Source organism: Vombatus ursinus, unplaced genomic scaffold, assembly GCF_900497805.2.
Source record: "Vombatus ursinus unplaced genomic scaffold, bare-nosed wombat genome assembly UNPS02005264.1, whole genome shotgun sequence".
Taxonomy (NCBI): Eukaryota; Metazoa; Chordata; class Mammalia; order Diprotodontia; family Vombatidae; genus Vombatus; species Vombatus ursinus.
In genome coordinates this window covers 505,727-527,489 of record NW_020945042.1, presented here as the reverse complement: position 1 = coordinate 527,489, position 21,763 = coordinate 505,727, and the positions used below count along the sequence as shown (strand labels likewise).

The 21,763-nt window shown below is 40.5% G+C and overlaps 1 protein-coding gene and 1 long non-coding RNA gene across 3 annotated transcripts in view; one reads left to right on the top strand and one right to left on the bottom strand.

Moving 5' to 3' along the window:
* The window catches only part of LOC114030767 (heparan sulfate 2-O-sulfotransferase 1), a 197,191-nt gene that overhangs the window by 60,013 nt on the left and 115,415 nt on the right, over window positions 1-21,763 (bottom strand). The window lies entirely within an intron of this gene.
* On the top strand, window positions 4,908-11,936 carry LOC114030673. 2 transcript variants are annotated; one of them, XR_003567657.1, is made up of 4 exons: window positions 4,908-4,981; window positions 5,225-5,269; window positions 8,312-8,394; window positions 11,301-11,936. It is a non-coding gene; the product is annotated as an uncharacterized LOC114030673 (long non-coding RNA). The 2 variants fall into 2 exon arrangements; XR_003567656.1 differs by having other exon boundaries at window positions 11,298-11,936.

The following is a 21,763-nucleotide window of genomic DNA, read 5'->3' as shown; positions in this document are numbered from 1 at the left end:
TTTTGAGAATAATTGATTAGTGATACATTGGATTTGGAGAACATTCTTCATGGCCTTAAAAAAGACTGAAAAGTTTTTGTCATCTTGCTGTTTTCATAACTACAGATGACTTAAGTACTTTAGGTTGGCTAATTCAGCTCACCCTAAGGATCCACAGAACTTTAAGAATCATAAATACCCAATTTAGTGTCTTGTACATAAAAAGATGTAGATTGTTATTCTTCCATTCCCCTCAATCACCATGTTCCTCTCTTGCCTTCTAGGGGCAGCCCCTGTGGTGGGAAAAGAGAATGTGCAAGGTCAGGGCATTTCCTTGTGTGTGCTACTCAATGCAGTTTTCTGCCCATAGGCACACTATTATAAGTAAAAACAGTCCATGCTTATAAAAGCACTTTCACACACAGTCCACGTTTATCAGTGACACCAGGTGCGGATGGCCTGGAGCTGGAAAGGAAATCTCCATGTGCTACATGACAAACATCAGCTTTAAAAAGATCCAGACAAGATCAAATGACGGTCAGAATCTAAAAAGGTGAACTTGAATAGGGATAAATGTGAACCCAGCACTCAGATGCAAAAAGCCAACTGCATAAGTAGAGGAGAGGTGGACAGCAGTTTCATGTGAAAGAGACCCAGGGGTTATCAGGCACTGCAAATTCATTGAGGTAATAAATAGTGACTTTACAGGATGACCCAGAACCAGAGCTGAAAGGAACCTCATGGGTGATTCTGGTCCAAACCCCTCATTTTACAGATGAAGAAACTGAGGCCCAAAGCTAGATGACTTAAAGTGTCAGAGACAGGATTTGAACTCAGGTCCTAGGACACTAAATCTAGCACTCTTTCCACTGTGCCAGATTGGCTCTCCCTTCCTTGGTATTTTGATGGATCTAGGATTTCGGCAGCGTTAAACACAAGCATTCACACCTTCTCATTCAGATGTGGCCTTCATCAGTGGCTTCCTATACCACCTACAAGGGGGCCCTAAGCATTGGGGAAAAGCACCAACAGGAGCATGCAGGATGCTCCTGCTCTCCTTACAAGACCAGTCTGAGTCATTCATGCACTGTGACATGGCATCCGAAAAAGCTAATGAAGTCTTAGGGTGCATTAATCTTAGGCTATGTAACGTTCAGAACCGGGAAATGCCAGTCCCTCTCTGCTCTGACCTGATCAGTCCACATCTGTAGCACTGTGCCTGCTTCTAGGACGAGCCAAACCAGCTGGAGCACATCCACAGAAGGCTGATGGGGGTGGGGATGGCCCTCAAAACCAAGTCAGATGAGGAGATGCAGGAAATGAGCACATGTAGTCCAGAGAAGACCCACAGCGGATGTGACTGCTGCCTTCAAACAGGTTAAAGGCTGTAATGCAGAAATGTTAGACTTGTTTTACATGGACCCATAGGAAAAAAATCAGCACCAGTGGGGCGGATGTTTGAAAGAGACGGATTCTGATTCAATAAAGGGGAAAAACTTCTTAACAATTAAGAGTTATTCTAAAAAAGGAATGGTCTTCCTTAGTAAGTAGTAAGCTCCCCATCACTGATGGCCTACAAGCATGGAAGAGATAACCATTTATTGACTACATCATAGCGGGAGTTCATGCTTCAGGTAACAGTACTAGATGACCTCAGAGAATTTATCATGTTATTGATCAAATACTGCTTGATTCCGAGCTTCAAACAATGGATTTACAGGTAAAACTATGAAATACAACTTGACTTTAAGTTGGGGAACAATCCAGCTACACATGGTTCCATGTTCAGTTTGTGTTATACATATGTAGGTCCATATACAAACACGCACACATACACACCCTCCGCCTATCTCCAGCCCTTTGTGGTTGTTTTAGTTTGAAAAGGTCCGCACAGCGTGGGAAGATGGAAGACTTAGCAGTAGGGATGATCCCCCTCAAATTACTCTGCATCATACTTATGAACACATTGTAGAGTAGAACGTAACCTTCAGTGCAAGGACTATTTCACTTCTGTCTTTGTTTCACTAGCACCTTGAAAACAGTAATAAGTATTTGCTCAATTGAACTGAAAGGGTAAGACCCTGAGCCCTCTGTTTCTGCTGCTATTCCTTCCACTTACTACCCTTTGCTAAAGAGTAAAATTGTGATTGTGGATGAAGTGGTCTATAGAAGGTTGTGGAAAGCATGGGAGATGGAAGAGGAGAATGCTGCTTCTCTGTACTATTTTTATGGTTTCTCTATGCAAAAAGACTAAAATGTTGCTGATGGATTCTTCATCTCCAAGGGCACTCATAGATTCCTCTGATTTTTTTCCCCAGGGTAACCTGGGGCTAGATTTCTTCCCACACTCTCTAAATGGGATATATTTATTATTCCTTTTGGCTGATTGAGCAATAAAGGTTCTATCTTATTAGCTATCATGTTCTAGTTGAACTGACATTTAATTCATTTGGCAAAGGTAATTTTTACTTACACCAGACATGTATGATTTCTTTATACTAGCACAGGAATTACCAAATAGTAGACAGGATAGGGTCCTGTCAGGACAGGAGTCAGATGAACAGTTCTTTATATCCTGGGTGGGGTGCACTTGGAAGCAGACCTTGGTCTCCAGTGTTTTCCACCCTGGGACTCTGCTCATGTGCTGTCCCAACAGGTAGGGGAAAGATAACACGTTGTATTTAACTCAACAGCCTTGGTGATTGAACACGAAACTTTTGGGTGACTAAAATCTGGGGATCCTGTATTCTAAATTCCTCTCCATACTCATAGGTAGTTGCTATTTACTTTATTTCTCTGCCCCTACTTTCCCTATTACTTTTTCCTTGTCTTCCTCTTCCTGTCCTGCAATATCTTCTACCAACATCCAAGGGTAGCTGAAGAGAATAAATTTTATAAACCTTAAAATCCTATGTCAATTATGAATATGATTTTTTAAAAATACCTCACTAAGAGTCCATTGTCAAGCAAAATGGCATATTGGAAACATTCAATGAATGTTCCATTGTTCAGTTTAACAAATATTTATCAAGCATCTACTATGAGCAAGGCACAGTACTAGGCACAAGTTCTGGGAGCAGCAAGAAGTTAAGTTTGGTTTGAATACAGAGCATATAAAGGGAGAAAGAAGTGAAATAAAGTGAGAAACAAAAAAGTTTATATGCTAACCTAAAGACAACAGGGAATCCCTGAAGATTTCTGAACAACAGAGTATTGTTCAGTCATTTTAGTCATGTCTGACCCTCCATGACCCCATTTAGGGTTTTCTTGACAAGGATACAGGAGTGGTTTGCCATTTCTTTCTCCAACTCATTTTACAAATGAGGAAACTGAGGCAAACAGAGTTAAGTGATTTGCTCAGGGTCACACAACTAGTAAGCATCTGAGGCCAGATTTGAACTCAGGAAGATGAGTCTTCCTGACTCCAGGCCTGGCGTTCTGTGCACTATGGTGCCACCTCGCTGCTCTACTGTGCATTAGTAGGGTTATTCATCTTGGAAGCAACTTTTAAAATGCTATAATTAATACCCTGATGATGAAGAGGCTGATAAGAGGTGATGAATTAGGGGATGGAATGGATATGGATGAGGGAGAGAAAGAGACAAAGGTGATTCTGAGATAACCAAGCTGGGTGAATGGAGACTGTGGTGCTCCAGATATGATAGGGAAATGTAGAGGAGGGGTAGCTTTGGAGGGAAAAGACAGCTCCTCACTTTAGACTTGGGAAAATGAGGAATCAACAGAGCATTCACGTGGAGATGGGGGGCAGCATACAATGAGGAATGCAGCAGTAACAGGAGTGTGGACATGGGATCAGGAAGGCCCGTGTTCAGATCCCACCTCTCAGATGCCTCCTCGCCTGTAGAATGGGGACCCCACTATGACCTACCTTCCAGGTTTGTGGTGAGGGTGAATGAGGAAACATTTGTAACACACGATACAAGTCTGCACAAATTAAGTACAGGTTTGGGAGTCACCTGCATAAAGAACAGAACCATCTGGCCATTCCCTTTTGCCGTCCCCCAAATCCAACCTGAGCTGGGGCTGGGGGAAGAAGTGAACTCTTCCTTGGCTGCCGCTCCCTGGTTCCCATTCACCTTGGTCAAACCCATTCTGCCTTCCCCTTACACTGGACCCTTCTGGAACCACCACTCAACTACCAACACACTGCTCTTCCTATCAGACCTCTTGCTCCCATATTTCTTCCACCTTCTCACTGTCACAGGAATCTCCCTGGACGATAGATGCATCCCAAGATACTCAGAGGCACTCCTTCTCGTACACCCTTATACACTGGGCCAAGAAGAGGGGAAGAAGCACAGTGCTGGCTCATTAAGGAAACATCCATCCTCCACTTATTTTTCATCTAAAGATGTCACCCTATCTAGGTCCTGGTGGTAGTTACCTACTGGCCCCAACATCGTTATCACTCCTTCCTGAAGGAGATCTATAACTGTCTGGTTCAGCCTTTCTCTCCAAACCAACAGCTACACTTTTATTTGGGAATTCCAATACACATATTGACGTCCCCTCACATGCCTTGGCTTCTGTGGTCCTCAGTGGCATGCTCCCACTTCTTTCCAATTCTATTCCTCAAATTTCCCTACCATATCCCCAAACTCTACTTTCTCACTCCAGTCCTAGAGAAAGAATAGCCTTTCACTCATTCAAGGCAGACCCTCCTATTTCTGCCCCTGACCCCACCTCCTCCTCTCTCTTCTGGAAGCTTTGAGTTCATCCTCCCTCATTTTATTTTCAATCAATGTTTTCCCTGTTGTCTACAAACATGACACATCTTCCTGCTCCTTAAACAAACTGCCTGCCCCTCCTTTCCCCCTCAAGCTGTCATACCTCATTGATCCTCCCTTTCACAGCTCCACCCCCAAAGAAAAATAGAGCTGTCTCCACTCATTATTTCCAGTTCCTCACCTCCTGCTCATCTCTGAACCTTTTGCAGTCATGCTTCTGATACAAATTCTCAACTGAAATTGCTCTTTTCAAGGTAAGCAATGACCTCTTACTTACTAAATCCATTTGCCTTTCCTCTTTCTCTTTCTTGACCTTTCTGCACCACCTGATACAGCTGAATAGCCCCTCTTCCCAAATGCTCTCCTCCTGGGCGTCCATGACACTGGTTCTCTGGTTTTAACTCTTCCCTCTATGATCACAGCTTTGCAGGCTCCCTCTATGTCCCTCCCCTAATCATGAGTGTTACGCCCCGGGTCACCTTGTCTTCTCTTTCCAGGTGATCTCAGCAGTTCCCATGAGGTTAACCGCCATCTCTATTCAGGTAACTGCCAGATTCACAGATGTCTTTCTGAGCTTCAGGCCAGCGTCTCCTGGTAAAGATCTCCAGCTAGGATGTCCCACCAGCAAATCAACTTCAAAGTCCAGATGCTATTCCTTACTCCCCCCCACCTCCCACTAAGTTCTCCTCTCCTAACTTTTCTATTTTTGCTGAGGACATCAACACCCTTCCTGTCACTCAGTTTGCAGCCTCAGTCACCCATGACTCTTTACTCTCCTTTAACCTCATACTGAAGCATTTGCTAAGTCTTACTAATCAGTTCTCCTATGTTCACATCTCTCTTCTCTGCCTCCTTCTCTCTCCTCACCGCAGCTTAGGTCCTTGTTATCTAAATGGACAGCTGTAATGACTCCTAATTAGCCTTCCTACTCCCAGCCTTGCACTCCTTTAGTCCATGCACCACAGAGCTGCCAAATGATATTTCTTAATAAAACACAGGTCTGATGGTGACACTCACCGGCTCAAGAATCTTCAATGGCTCCCTTCTGCCTCTAAGATAAAATTCCAACTCCTTTACTTGACATTTAAGGCCATTCGCCCTCCCCAACTCCAACCCATCCTTCCCCACTGATTTTAGATCACTCCCACTCCTGCTCCTGCTCTGTGTTTCAGCCATATTTGGCCCACCTACTGTTCTCTGTACATGACATCACATCTTCCAACTCTTACCTTCATGCCTTGGCATACATCATTCCCAGACGCCTGAAGGGCTTCCTTGGCTCACCTCTCTGCCTTTTGGATTCTTTCTAGTCATTAGTGTTCCCCAACCAAAAGCTTTCTATTTTTTTTAATTTACTTATCTTAATGTGCACATGTACATAGAGATATATAAACCAAAGTTGAGAGTGATGAGGAAAGATCCTCAGGAAAAGTTGTGGAAGGACAGAACATCAACTTTCTGTAGTGATAATTGAGGGCACATCAGGAATGAGATAAAGTGGGAGATGGAACGAGAGAGATATAGGGAGAGGCAGAATGAAGTAAATTCCATGTGTCTGGAAGGAGGCTGTCCTAATATATGTCTCCAGTGAAGATGAAGACAATCGGTATTTGTTAATAATTTAAGTAATGCTTCCACAATGGTTTACATGAATATTTCAATAAAACATAGCTCCCCAAAATGCTATTTGTGTGTATGTGTGTGAGGTACATACTAGGTACTTTCAAATTTTCTACCTCTCTAAATCTTGCTGATTTTAGCACAAACAAGTCCCATAAATATGTAGAAAATTCAAAATAAACTAAGAAATAACCAAACCAGATGCAGAAAATGAATGGTCTAACAAAGAAAGCAGTGAAACTTTTTTTTGACATACTAAATATAAACACAATCCACAAATGAAACAGTACTACTAAATATATTAATGTGCCATGAGGTATGCTTAAAGAAAAAAAAGGCAATACGAGTTATAATTAACCTTGACGATTTCCAGGGTACAATGATTTGTACTTCAAGCAGTTGGTTGCTAAATTTGTGTGACAGATACATGTACCCACTAAAAATTAAATTTAAGTACTGCCCTTTTCCAAATGCTAGGAACAAATGCTTAACATTATGTAAATATATCTCCATTTTGATCATGGCCAAGCAAAGTACTTTCATTAAGATGTACATAAAATATGCAGAAATCAATCCATTTCTCTGAAAATTATCCATCAGGTCTCAGCTGCCACATTTACATCTCTGTAATGACAAACTATGAAATGGAAAGGAGATTCAGGTTAACATATGGTGAATGCAACCAAAACACACAATGCAGCTAGCTTTGTCCGTATAGACAGTGGCTTGTCATGAAGTCAACTATTTGATAATAAAAAGAAAAATGGAAATTAAAATTTATGGGAAATTATGGTGAAATCGAGTTTGTTTTCTGACCTTTTAAATTAACATAAGAATCTTAATTTAAAAGATCTGTTACTATATTTCCAATTTTTATTTAAGTGATCATGGAAAGCAGTTTCCAGTTTGAAGCTGTTTCCAACAATATATCATCTGAGGTATAAAAACGTATAACATCAAGTTATCGTCATCTCTTTGCAATTTGCTCTACATTTCTCTAATGGCTTCTCACTGTCAGAAAGCTCTATGGAAGTAGGCATATGGAAGGAAAAGGAACAAGTTAAAGGCTTTCCTTTAACAACAGAGCCAATTCTCTTTAACGGATTAAAAGATTGTAAACTTAGAGTTCGGAGGGGTCTGAGGGAACAATGACTTGCCAAGTTCACACAGGTAATAAGGGGCAGGGCTCAGATTTTTACCCAGGACCTCCATGTCACATCCCTTGCAATTTCCACTAGACCATGGAATGTGAAGAGTAATATTGGGCGAGATTTTATTAAAGTCCCACACCAATGTTCCACCAGGGCATAAAGGTGATCCCGGGTTCACTCTGAAGGTATGGCAGGTCTTACTAAGCTAGAAGGGCTTCTAGCACAGGTCTGGCCACAGGCCATATTCCTATCACATGAGGACCTGACTAGCTAAGATGAGAGGCTTACACTACCCAGAGGCAGACCACAAAAATATGACTGGGAGTGGGAGGGGGAGAATAGTCTGTGCTGGCTCACAATGGAGCCCCACCCAGTGAAGTAGGAAACAGAGTTGGGTTTTATAAATTACCTATTATCCTCCCCAAAAGCTCACCAATAAAACTAACTTTCCTCTGGTACTTTCTCATCCAGAATGTTACATAATGTGTAGGTGGCAGTTAGGATAGAAACCAAGAAACATGGTATTTTCAAAGATCTAACAAAAAATTGTGTTATCCTCTGCCTTAATCAGAAGCAGAGAGAAAGGTAACAATTGCTAGCCTACTAAATCCTTGCTCTGAAACACAGCTTTATATTTAAATCAAATAGTCTTCCACAGTCCCAGATCATAACCTATCCATGTCTGCCCATCTCCTTCCATATGTTTGACACAAGGGGGTCTACTCAATGCATGGGTGGAGGGGCAGGATTGTTAATCAACCAACTGATCCCCAAGCATTTATTAAGCACTTTATGTTCTCTTTGCATCCTAAGGACACACAAATGGAACGGGCGGACTTTTATCTGTTATCGCTCACTCTTACTACACAACCAGCACCATCTTTTTCTTTGCTCAGGTATTACTTTGATGACATCCCCTATTCTGCCTCTTCATAATTCCTTGTTTGTAACGTGTTGTGGTTTTATACATGCCTCTCCACTACCCTTTGGGTAATCTTTAACTTCAATTCTTTGTAGGTTATAGTGTTCCACGACTTATGGTCATAGAATATTACCAGAAGAGTGTTCTGTATTGAAATGATGGGTCTTTGTTTCAGGGAGAAGCTGAGAGTCATTTCTCTTCAATTCAAGTTGGCTCGATTCATTGGCAACGTGGCTTCTCTGCACAACATTCATTCACACTTGCCATATTTTAAAATTACTGATGTAACCAACACTCCCATTAATGTAAAAGATGCACACCTGAATGTAGGTATTAATAACAGAGGCCACTTTGGAGCTTTGCAGCAGAGACCTTATGTGCATGGTTATAAAGTACCAAACTCCCTCTTCTCTCTCAGGGTCCATTGCATTTCTACCCTTTCCTCTCCTTCCTTTTACCAAGTGTTCTTAGCCTTTTTTGTGTCATAGACCCTGCCCCCAGCAGTCTGATGAAGCATATGTACCACTTCTCAGAAGAACATTTTTTTTAATTCATAAAATAAAATACATAGGATTAGAAAGGAAACCAATCATACTAAAATACAGCTATTACAATATTTTTTAAAAGTCATGGACCTCATGTTAAGAACACCTACTCTGCACATTTTTGAGAGGTAGTAGGAAAATAATTTTGCAATCTATGCATAGGATTATGTTCATAAAAATACTCTTACATATTAAATTCCAGAACAGAACACCAGCACAAACTTAAGGTTAAAATAGTCTGCCTTTTCATACATATCCCCTATTTTCTTGCATCTGAATGTGTAATTAACACATAGTTAGAATTTTACATTACTACCACTTTTCCTTACTTGAATTTTATCTCTCTATTTTGACTAATTCTTCACTCAAGTCCCACTTCGATGCCTCCTCTTAGCATGAGAGTGATTTGGGATTTCTAAAAGTGATGTAATTTCACCAAGTTGAAAGAGCTTCAAGTATGGGTCTGGGTTCACCTGTTCGAGCACAAGATCAAAGAGAGGGTCATTGCCAGGTGGGCTATGGAGGATTACTTTTGGTCAACTTTCAAAGACCACCTCCTGAGTCAGAGGAGTTGCAGTCTGGATTGGTGGAAGAAGTACCCAGGTGATAAGTTCATGGGGCCTCTAACTATCAAAGCATATTTGGCCTAAGCATTAAAAGGGATGTCATTCTTCTTCAATTCTAAATTCTCTCTACATGCCGTGCTATGGAGGGATTTTCTCCATATACCACATGCCATCTCCCATTTCCATGTCTTTGCATTTGCTGTACCCCTCTGTCCTTCCTCACTTCTGCCTCACTTCTGGGACCCCCAGTTTCCTTTAAGGATCAGTGCAAATGCCATTTTCTACATGAGGTTGTTCCTGGTCCCCCCCAATACTAATGCCTCCTTTTCCTCCAAATTCACTTTGTATATGTTTGGTGTGTGCACGTGTTTGTGCGTGTGTGTGTGTGTGTGTGTGGGTAAGAGAGGGGGAGAGGGAGGGAGAGAGAGAGAGAAAGAGAAGAGAGAGAAAGAGACAGAGAGAACAAACAAGTGGCACTCTCATCCCTTAGACTATAAGCTCTTTGAGGGCAGTGACTTTAATGTCTGGGTTGTATCTACAGGCCTAGCACAGTGCCTGGCATACAGAAGGAACTTAAATCCTTGCTGACTGACTGATGTGGAAGTTTGTAAAGTCATTTTTCCATATGTTAGAGTGTGAATGGTCCAGAGCAGTAATTTCATTAATGTCAAGAATTTCACTTTAAGGAAATTCACTAACCCAATGCAGATCCTCAACGGGTAAGCCACTTACAGTCCTACAGCCTGGGACTTGGACACTTAGAGGTTAAACAACATGCCTGGGGAGATGGGCCCCGAACCCACATCCTCTTGACAGAGGGGAACTGTCTATCCAAAATAATACAATGACTCTAAAAATACTTGCAGTTAAATATAAACACTCATTAATTTGCTTCCAAACACCATGGACTTCATTCTGCATTTTAAGCCTATTAAATTCACCTATATATCTTCTTCAAAGGGAATGTCAAAACACTAATTTATGAGCTAGGCTAAAAGGTTATTTGTCATTGCTTTTGGGAAGTTCACTGAAGAAGTGTTTTGCAGCTTTAGGATAAGAGAGCAGTGTAAATTCAATTAAATAAGGCATTCACATGTCAACTGCGGCTCAGCTGCTATTTCAAAACATTACATGGTATAAATGCTTTGTCAAAGTACGGCATGAGCCATCAGTCTTCATTCTAGCTTAAGTGCTAGGTACAATTTAATCTTCTCCTTCTGAACTTGAGCCATCTACTAATGGACTCAACCTTTTAATGAGTCATGTATTTGTTTTGGTCCTGGGACACGAGGTGTGACTACAAAATGATGGGACTGAGTGGCATGTATGGTTTGTGGATCGGTTCTAATTATTTTACAGACATGTCACGTAAGTTCCAGTTGCCCTGAAGAATATTTTGAATCAACTGTCTTGGAATGACTGAAGTTTAACATACAGTAAATTTAATTAAACCAAATTGTTTTAAATTATTAGCAAGAAAGATTCAATTTTAATAATTTTCTTCCTACAAAAATTATACTCCTTTTTGATATTATCCCATTTGGGAATCACTATAGAGTTCATTTTAAAATGTCACCATTACATATTTAAGGTATCTTCTTTCTGGTTTTTAAAAGAACATGTGATTTTGTAACCATATCAGAACAAAAATGATCTGTGTAGATAGGAGGGCAATGACCACCAAAAAATAAACATTTGTTGTCTTCAACATAATCCCATCTACCTTTATTCTCCAACGTTCTCTCACCTTGTCCTCTCCTCTCCAGCAGAAAGTAAACACTGAGATTCCAAATGGAAAGTCAAGTTGAGCTACAGAAGGAACAGCATAAAAGAAGTCACTACAAGAGACTAGACTTTGGGGCCCTGAAGTACCAGAGGTGGGAGATGCTTTGGCCAGGTTTGATCTCTACAAATGCATTCTATGTGGGTGCCCATTCTTCTCATAGGTGCTGCATGTGTTTGTAAGAGGAAGCACTCCAGGCTTCTAGAATGCTTTGTTACTACTGCTTATACTTATCCATTCTGGTAAAGGCCTTTGCTTTGAGCTTTGTTAACTGTTACGACTTTTAACGGTGAATTCACCAATGGGGACGCATGAACTCATGAATTAGTTTTAAGAGTACAAATCCACACAGTACACTGGACCTGGGGTTGTCATCTTCCAGGGAAGCTGTGTATGGGGGTGGGGTGGGGTAGAAGAAAGGAAAAGAGTAGGCTTTGAGGGACTGCTATATTAAAAACTGATAAGAATTAAAAGTAGAAATAGCATATGACCTGATGTGGCTTATTCAAAATTGTTTTCCTTATAGTTATATCCTCATATTATTGACAAATATATTATTATTTAGTCACAGGTCTGTGACATAATTTTTGGCTGTAAACTCATTCTATGGTTAAAAACAAAACTCCTGACAACAATAAAAATATTATTTAAACAGAAAAATTCGTTTAAAATTATTGATACCTATTAAATACAGCACAAAAAAAGGTAAAAGGTGAAATTATTTAGAATAATGGTTCCCAAGGTAGAGGCCAGCCAAAGTATAACTCCAAAGGTCAACACATTGGAAGGCAGGGAGATGAGCTGTATCTTACCCTTCCCAAAAGGCCAGTCCTCCATGAGGCCTGTCTGCAACATGACCACATCCACCCTTATTCTGGCACATTCCTTCACCCTGCCCTCTTCCTCTGCTATGAAGCCCCCACAGCTCCTCCTCTCTTCTCATTCAGCAAACGCCAGGAAGAGCCCAGCCTTCCTGTGTTTGTTTGGCTGGCACAGACCGAGCAGGCCTGAGTGGCTGGTGATTTTGACTGCTGAGCTCATTCCATCATCTTTCCCCTCAAGGCTACCCCCATTTCCTACTTCTACTGTAGCTCTCCGGGGCATCAATCCTTCCAGCCACCCAGATTCACCACTTCAGGGTCATCTCCCACACCCCACATACCCAACCCGTTGTCAGATCTTGTCACTTCAACCTGTACACAATCACATCTAGTATCTCCTCTTTACTCCTCAAATCCCAGCCCTCATCACCTCTCTCCCAGGATGCCGAAAGGAGCTTCCTAATTGTTTTCTTTCTCTGAAGTCTCCTCCCTTCCCGAGCTACTTTCCACACAGCTGCCAAGGTGGTTATTCTAAAGCATGAGTCTAACTAAGTCCACTGGCACTGTCTTGGCTCCAAAGCTAAACATTACTTAATTAATTTAATAATATTAATTAAATCATATTAATATTACACATCCTTTTGAAATTTCAATTTTTGTATAAGTTTTATGTGTATGATTACTAAACACAGCAGTACATTATTTAATTTATAAATAAGTGAATATATACATACTGAATGTATATACTCAAAAATACTTTACTGATAGGGTGTTCATTCAAAAACACTTGAGATCATTTTAGTGGAAGAGATAAAAAAAAGTCTAATATATACCAAAATATTCAAAACAGCAGTCTTTGTAGTTGCAAAGAACTGGGAAAAGAGTAAGCTCTCACACACTGGGGAATGACTGACAAAACCTACGGTAGATGAATTAACAAATAAGAGGAATTCTGAGAAACAGGAGAAGACGCAAATAGGCCAAGATTAAAAGAAACAAAGCCAACAGAACTCTATAGAATGACTACAACAGGGTAAACGAAAATGAAAGAGAAAGGAAGTGGAATTATAAGTAATTGAAAAGCCAGTAAAAGTGCAAGAAAGGATAATGAAACATACCCCTCCCTAACCCAATCCACTATGTTAGAGACTACGTGGGAGACTGCCAGAGCAGAATACTGCCCATACTGTCAGGTGTGGTCTCCATAGCAGATGTTTTTACTTAATTCTTTTTCTTGGTCACAAAGGTGGTTTCAATCTGGAAGATATGTATGAAATGACTAATGTTTTAAAAACAAAAAGCATCAATGAAACACATTTTAAAAGTCTCTAACATGCTAATACTTAAAACAAAGCATCTTAATTTCCCTCCACAGCTCAACACTCCAGAGTAAACACTGTCAATTCCTATGGAGAATGATAAATGACTTAAGGGCACTTTTTTCCCTTTGGAGGGAGATGGCATACAAGAGGAAAATTCACTGGTTTTATTCTATCTCTACTATATACAGCTATTTTTCAACCAACCTAGGAAGCATTTGCAGATGAAACATCTGAAGGTGGGGGAAGGATGAAATGTACAAGAGAAAGTAATTGGGTTTACCACAGCTTTATTAGATACAGCTTTTTTTTTTTCTAGCAACCTAATAAAATGAGGTTATAAAATACATAGGTTTAACTATTTTTGGTTTCCACACTATTTAAATATCCTTATGCTCAAGTGTTTGTAACATTCTGAGACGTATCCTGTAACAAAAATTACCCATAATCCCAACTGAGCTGCAAGTAGCTAAACCACAAGCAAAACAAAGAAAGCCACAAATTATGTAAGTGGCCTCTCTTATTTGGGAGGTGCCCTACACATGGTGTATATACTTCTTTTCACATACACTTGAAAACAGCCCCTCAGAATGGCGCAGTGGGACGAACAGTGGATTTATCAGTAGAAGACAGGTCAAAATTCCGCTCTCTGCTACTTGTACGACTTTGGGAAAACTAATCCACCAATCTGGGTCTCATTTTCCAAATGCTGAGATTGGACCAGATGAGTTCTGAAGTTCTTTCCAGCTCTAGGCCATATTATGCTTTCACAGCATTTAATTACAACAGCACATGAAACAATAACACTTATAAAATATCCAACCTACCCTGTGATCTATGTTGTACAAAAGATGGAAACAACATAAATGTCTGTCCTCAGAGAGATTCTAATCTACACACCACCCACCAATCTGGGTCTTAACCAGCTACCAAAGGCTGTCATTTTAAAGATGAGAAGTGACAAGGTCACCACCAGCTTCTCCCCACTGGAGATCCTTCTAAGTCTCAAATGACCTGCTACTGTGTTCCTCTTCATGGCTGACTTGATTCCAGTTCTTTGCCTGGCTAGTTATCTCTTGTCTTTATCCAACCAATACTCCATCTGTGGATCCTGGTCTCAGATCCATCCCTTTGCCTGTGCCTTGCACATCTCTCCTGCCTTCCCCAGAGGAGCAGTGAGTACCCTACTCTTTCCCTAAGGTAAACTGAATACCAATCTGGTGCCCCAGAACAGTCTCTGCTGCCCTCTACTGTCACCAGCAAACCCCTCTGGCATCTAACTGTTTGAACCCCATAAACTTGGGCCCTTTCCAGGGTCCTGATGGCTAAGATACATAGAATAGTTAATACAAAGATGCAAAACCCAAACCCTAAATATTATCCATTTCTTTGGATTTCAACAGGATATTTCACAAATAAATACAGTTTTCACTTAAATCAAAAACGGCAAGAGCCAATTTATTCAGTATTTCCTATGTGTCAGATGCTAGAACATTTTTCTTAAGTACAGAGAACTTTCGATTATCAGAGTAACTGGAATCTATATTTGGTCATGGAAAGTATTATACTCATGCTACAATACTATCATGACTTTATTTCTAGGCAATCACAATACTTCAAATTAAATAATGAAGGTTTTTTCCCCTCTAAAGCAGAGCAAAAACATTGTCCAGCTTCCCGATACCATCAGAGTCATCAAATCTGGGTTGGAAAGAGAATCAGAGGAAAAGTTGTCTATTATACCAACCCATACCTGAGCAGGAATCACCTCTACAACATTTCTAACCAAAATCATTCTGCATCCATTTGATGACCTCCAAGGATATTAATACCGTCATTGAGTATACTATTGTTAAATTTTTCCTTATTAAAAAAAAAACCTGCCTCTACATCTTCAATTTTTGCTACTGGTTCTGCCCTCTGAGACCAACGAGAATAAATCTGATTTTTTTTCTATGTGACGGCCCTTCGATGTTTTAAAGTTGTCTTCATTTTGCCTTCATGATTTTCTCACTCTATAGAACTTATTAGATAACACACACACACACACACACACACACACACACACACCACACACACACACACACACACCACACACACACGCATGCACTCTCCATCATGGAAACAGTTTTTATTTCTGAGGCAAGATATCCTCAAAAATGCTTCATTAGTTAGGATTTGTAGGTCCACTTCTTTAACTATAAACTAACCTTGCTTTCTCCTTATCTGACATTGTGATTGTGAAATTAAAAAAAAATCCACAAGAAATCTACAAAGAATTAGATTTCTTATATATCTGCACAATAAATATGGATAATATTCATAAATGTCATCATATTAAAATAACCCAAATGAGCCACCAATGAGTCACATGTCAAGGGGTTGAATGATAGACAGAATTATCAATTCAAGCTGGAAGAGGCTTTATAGTTCATCCCTTCCAACTTCCTATTTTACAAATGAAGAAAATGATTCCCAGAGAAGCTAAATGACTTACTCAAGAGGGCCTAATTAAGCCAATAATACGAACAGCTGGCACATGGTGGGCAATTAATAAATCCTTGTTGTCTCATTGAACAGGCCTTCAAGATCTGTAAAATGAAGGGACTGGTCTATTTCAGCCCCTAATCTAGCTTCTAGTTCTAAATCTGACATCTTACAACATACTTTAGGTCATTCAATATTCAATCCAATTGGACAAATGTCAGTTAAGTGCTTACTTTGTACTGGTATTGTACTAGGGTGAGAAATATTGATAAGACATAGGTCCTGAGCTCAGCCAATTCACAATCTATTGGGAAGAAGTCCAATACACAAACAACGAAGACCTAGGGAAAGCCAGCTAAATGAAAAGTAAAATCCAGAAACAGAACTAAGAGAAATCAGAGGGGAAGGAATGGACAAGGAAGTCTTCACAAAGTGGGTGGCACCTGGTTCTATTCCTGAAGGGATGGATTTTAAGAGATGGAGAACTGGTCACTTAGATCTACTAGTATAGGGAGGCAGATGATGTGAACAAAGATGGAAAGAGAGAGTTTCAATTTCCCAGGAATTTTTGGCATGTCACGAAAGTGAATAGATTGCATTAAGGTTGGAAATACAGATGAAATTAAATAGTAGATAGTTTTGAATGCCAGGGATAGGATTTCATTCAGGAAGAAACAAAGAATCACTGAAAATGTCTGAGTAGAGCACAGGTTCTTAACTTGGGATCCCTGAATAAACTTGAGGAGGGGTGGAAAGGTCTTGTGAACTTGGATGGGAAAAAAAAAATCGTTACATCTTTACTTCAATATAATTAGTTTCCTTGATGTATTTAAAAATATTATTCTGAAAAGGGCTTCCACAGGTCAAAGGGGTCTGAGACCCAATAAAGCTTAAGAACTCTTGGAGTAAATTAGGAAGAACATGATTACATTCTTATAAAGGATGAACTGGAGAGGGCATAGGGTGAGGCAAGGAGACCAGTGGGGGGAGGACATTACAGCAGCCTAAATGGGAAGAGATAAAGAAACCGAAACCAGGGTTTAGATTTGTTCTCCTCTGCTCCAAAGGGAAGAACAAGGAACAATGCACAGACATTTCAGGGAGACAGATTTCATTCTATGTAAGGAAAGCCTCCCAGGATCCTCCAAAAAAAAAGCAAAGCTCTACAAAAGTGTGATGCAGGCTGCCTCTGCCTACCTCATAGCAGGCACTTTAATAAATGTTCACTGACTGAGTGTCTCATGAGGTACTGAGTTCACCATAATATTCAATCAAGGGATGAATGACCATGCTGCAGGGTCCCGCAGGAGACTTCTCTTCAGTTACATGTCCGAATCAATGTCTTCTGACGTCCCTTCCAACTGTGAAATTCTGCGGTTTATGGAATTAGAAGGAATTAAAAGGAGTGAATAAATGTGAGGGTCTCCAGAGGTTTGTACATTGGGACTTAGCAACTGAGAGTGTGAGGAGGAGAAAGAAGAATCGAAGACGCACCATAGTTCTGAACCTGGGTGACTGAGAAAGTAATGGTGATACCAAAGGAAATGAGAAGTTAGGAGAAGGGAGTATTTTGGGGGGGAAGATGATTTGGACATTTTGAGTTTGTGACAGGCAGATGAAGGTGGGTAGAAATATGTGAAGGGAGCCCTAGGGAGAACTATGAATGGCTATATTCACATACATAAATTTATCTATACAAAAGTCTAAAAATATATACATGTATGTATGCACACGGGCGCACACACACCACACACACAAATCATTTGACTAGAAATGACAACTAAAGTCACAGAAGCGATGAAATTGCCAAAGAGAAATGTACAGAGTGTTAGTGACAAGAGTACCAAAGGGTATAACCTTGGGAGAATCATATTTTCATGACAATCTTTGGATAAATGAAAGTTGATTATATGTGATTCTAATTTCATTTTATCTCCTGCCAACATGACTTAGTAACAACAGTTAGCAGGAAAAAAAAGTAATGTGAATTAATAATTTCTTCATGGATCAGATCAATAAAATAAAATAAAAATTTCAACTCATTCAGAATTTTTATCTTTACCTGACAACTCTAACCAACTAAAATCTATAAATTATTTGACTGTGCACATAATCACTGATTTGTTGTCTAGAACAAACACAAGCCCACTGTAATGGGGGCAATCAAGAAGCAGACCATCTTTGTCTATGCAAACCAGCCCCAGCTGGCTACTAAATGCTAGGCGTGCATTATTTACTTTAATGCCCTTTATTTAAGGATTCCCTGTATACTTGAGAAGCACTGTCTTAGTGAACTAGCTCAGCAACTCACATAGCTCACAACATGGCTAGATGTCCCTTACTGAATATTTTGGCAGTAAAAATAAGCTGAGCTGGCCATGTCAATGCTAAAACCTTGGTCTTAATTCACCACTGTTCCCAAGAGAAAGGATTGTTGTGACTTGTTTGTGATACATTTAAAAGTAATGGAAAACACTCCAAGGAAAACAGTAAGCATTTCCCCAAACCTTCCTAGGATACTAAAAAGCTTGTCATGAAAGGCTGTCATAAGGTTTTATAAATTTCATGAAAATTTATAGGAGGACTTTTACTTTCACAATAACTGATTGGATAAGCAATTTCCTTCCACTTCCACAAGCAGCAACTTATAATTGAAATACTGAGATTTGCAGTGTTTTCCAAATATCTATATTAGGGCTCAAAATGTTCTTCTCTCCTTACTTCCCCTGCGTTCAAAAGGAGTTGGGCATATTTTGTGCTCCTTCTTTTTTCACTGCTCAGTAACTCGCCAAGAGAAAATCTATAGTCTCGAGACGAGCCAATTCTAAACACATTAATTGGGAAGTTATCATTTCATAGAGAATCATCCTTGAGAGTAAATAGATCAATTAAAATTTTTATTTGCAAAGATTCTGTCAGGAACAACGTCAGAGAAGAACAAGAGAATAAAATGGCAAGTCTTTAACAATCTAATTCAATTCATCTTCACCGTTGTTAGACGTGTGCTAACAGGACGGCCCGATTATTCCCTAAGATGAGTAACCATTTACACTGACAGGTTAGCACTGGGAAACTTCAACGTCAGGAGCGTCCAGTACTGTCTGACATGAAGGATTTACTATCTTTGCTTGGGCAGTGTGTGTCTGTGTTTCCTTGATCACCACTGGCTGAGGCAATGTTGTCAGGCACCCTTCCAGGTCCTGGTGTCCCCAGATGCTGGAAGCCTGGATTTGGGTCTCCACATTCCCTGGATCAGCTATTGAGCCTCAGATGGAAAAGTTAACTCGCGCCTCTTGGACTTAATGGCTCCTCTTTAGTCTGCTTGGCTGGTGCGTCATCCACACTGAATGTGCCCCAATGCATTGCCCTGGGCCCTCTTATGCCTTAGTATCTTCTTTCTGACCTTGTCATCTCTTCAGTTCTATCCGTGAAGATGACTCCAGGATATACATCCAGTCACAGTTTATCTCCTGAGCTAGTCACACATCCGTCTGATAGATATCTTAAATTTAACACGTCCAAAGAATTCATGATGTTTTCTCTAAACCTTGCCCTTCCTTTTGAACCAACACATTTTCATCAAGGGCACCAGGATGGCAGCACTGTCCTCAACTCCTCACGTTCCTTCACCCCAGATCTCTAACTAGTTACCAAATCCTGTCATGCCCAGCTGTTCAGTATCTCTCACATGCGGCTCCTTCTCACCATTTACATTTACACACATGACTACCACTTCACTTCAGGTCCTCATGACTTCTCACCAGGCCTCTTTAAATAGCCTCCTAACTGGTTTCTCTGCCATGAGGGTCACCTCTCTCCAACTCATCCCCCCACACAGACTTCACTGTGACTTTCCTTAAGCAAACGCCTGGCTCCAATCCTCACGCCCACCCTCAATCAACCTCAGATTCCCCATCACTGCTAAAATAAACTACAAATTCCTTTATTTGGCACTTGTGAAAGCCCTTCATAACCTGTTTACAACCTATCTTTCTAGTCATTACCACTACCATCACCCCACCATCTATGCAGCTAACTTGATTTTTTTCCTGTTCCTTACAAACAGTGCATCCCCCTGCCTTTTCACAGGCTGACCCATCATGCCTAGAACGAGCTCTCTCTTCAATCCCATCTCTTAGAATCCCTTCCTGAATTCCTTTGAGAGGCAGCACATTACAGTGGATAAAACACTGGAGACAACAGGACCAGGGTTCAAATGCCACCTCATGTACTAATGATAATAATGACTAATTTACCCTCCCACAGCCTCATTTCTACGCCTGTAAAATGAGGGAGCTGAACTTAGCAACTAAATTTACAGTCCCCTCAATAACTAGCGAATGCTCTCCCAAACAATTTTTTGTATGCAGGAATATAAGCTCCTCAAGGACAGGAATTGTGTCATTTTACTGTCTCAGCATCTCCAACGCACCTCACAGTGCCTAGCACAGAGGGCTGCTTGATACAAGCTGACTGATTAATGACTGATCTGTAAAACCAGGTCAGAAAAGGACAGAAACTCCAAGACTTTTTCCAGCTTCTGGTGCTGTTCAGTCATTTGCAGTTGTGTCCAACTCCTGGTGACCCCACTGGGGTTTTCTTGGCAAAGATACTGGAGTGGTCTGCCACTTCCTTCTCCAGCCCATTTTACAGATGAGGAAACTAGGGCAAACAGTGTTAAGTGACTTGCCCAGGGTCACACAGCTACTAAGCGTCTAAGGCCAGATTTTAATTCAGGAAGATGAGTTTTCTCTATGCCTAGCACTCTATGCACATTCCATTAATCTGTGAATTGATCAATTTACTCTAAAGGATGATTCTCTATTGAAATGATAACTTCCCAGTTAATGCATTAATGTATTTGGAACTGGCTCATCTTGAAACACAGTAAATTTTCCCTTACCAAGTTACTGAGCAGTGAAAAAAGAAAGAGCACAAAACATGTCATTTTCCTTTTGAACGTGGAACAGCAAGCAGGTTGGGAACCATGTCATATGAGGAATGAAGGAACCAAGGACAGTTAGTCTGGAAAAGAGAACCTTCCTGATCTCTATCTTTAAATATGAGAAGGTCTCTAATAATGAAGAGGGAATCGTGTTAGCATATCTGCAGAATGCAAAACAGACGCGAGGCGAGGATGCTACAGAAGCACAATCCATCTCAAAAGAAATTTCAAATGGAATGGACTGACTGCACATTTTATTGGCTGTATTTTGAGGATGACTGATTCATTCTCTGTCAAGGATATTGTAGGGAAGGTTCTCTTGCATGGGGGATATTAGACGAGAGGACCTTTAAAGTCCCTTCCAATGCTAAGAGTCTATGATTCTAATCACCTGACCACAAGAGTACAAATCATCATGCAAATCAATCAATAAAATTAATCATTGATGATGATCAACAATACAAATAATTCACGCAGTGGTTTGGTGTTGTCACAATGTTTGTGAACCCCTAAATTTGAGTAGAGAAGAGGAGGTTGTTAATTCCTTAGATGCTATGAACCCAGAATCCAGTCTTCTAGCCAGAGAAGAAATATTTTCTTGCTAATACCAGTTCTAGGCATTACCTCATGGGTAATCCCAAGTTCACAGAACAGACCTTTAAGAGAGAAAAATGTACTGACACAGTTGTGCTCCTTGGACAACGAAGAGGAATGTATGCATGGTTACTGAAAAGCAACCTCTTAGGCGAGCAAACCAGTGAGTACTCAGGTAGCATAGGTCCAGAGGAAACAAGATTGCTCATTCAGCAGTCCCAAAATGTTCACCTTCTGGGAGGAGTCTAAGCCATTGAGTGGGACCACTGGCTTGGGGGGGGGG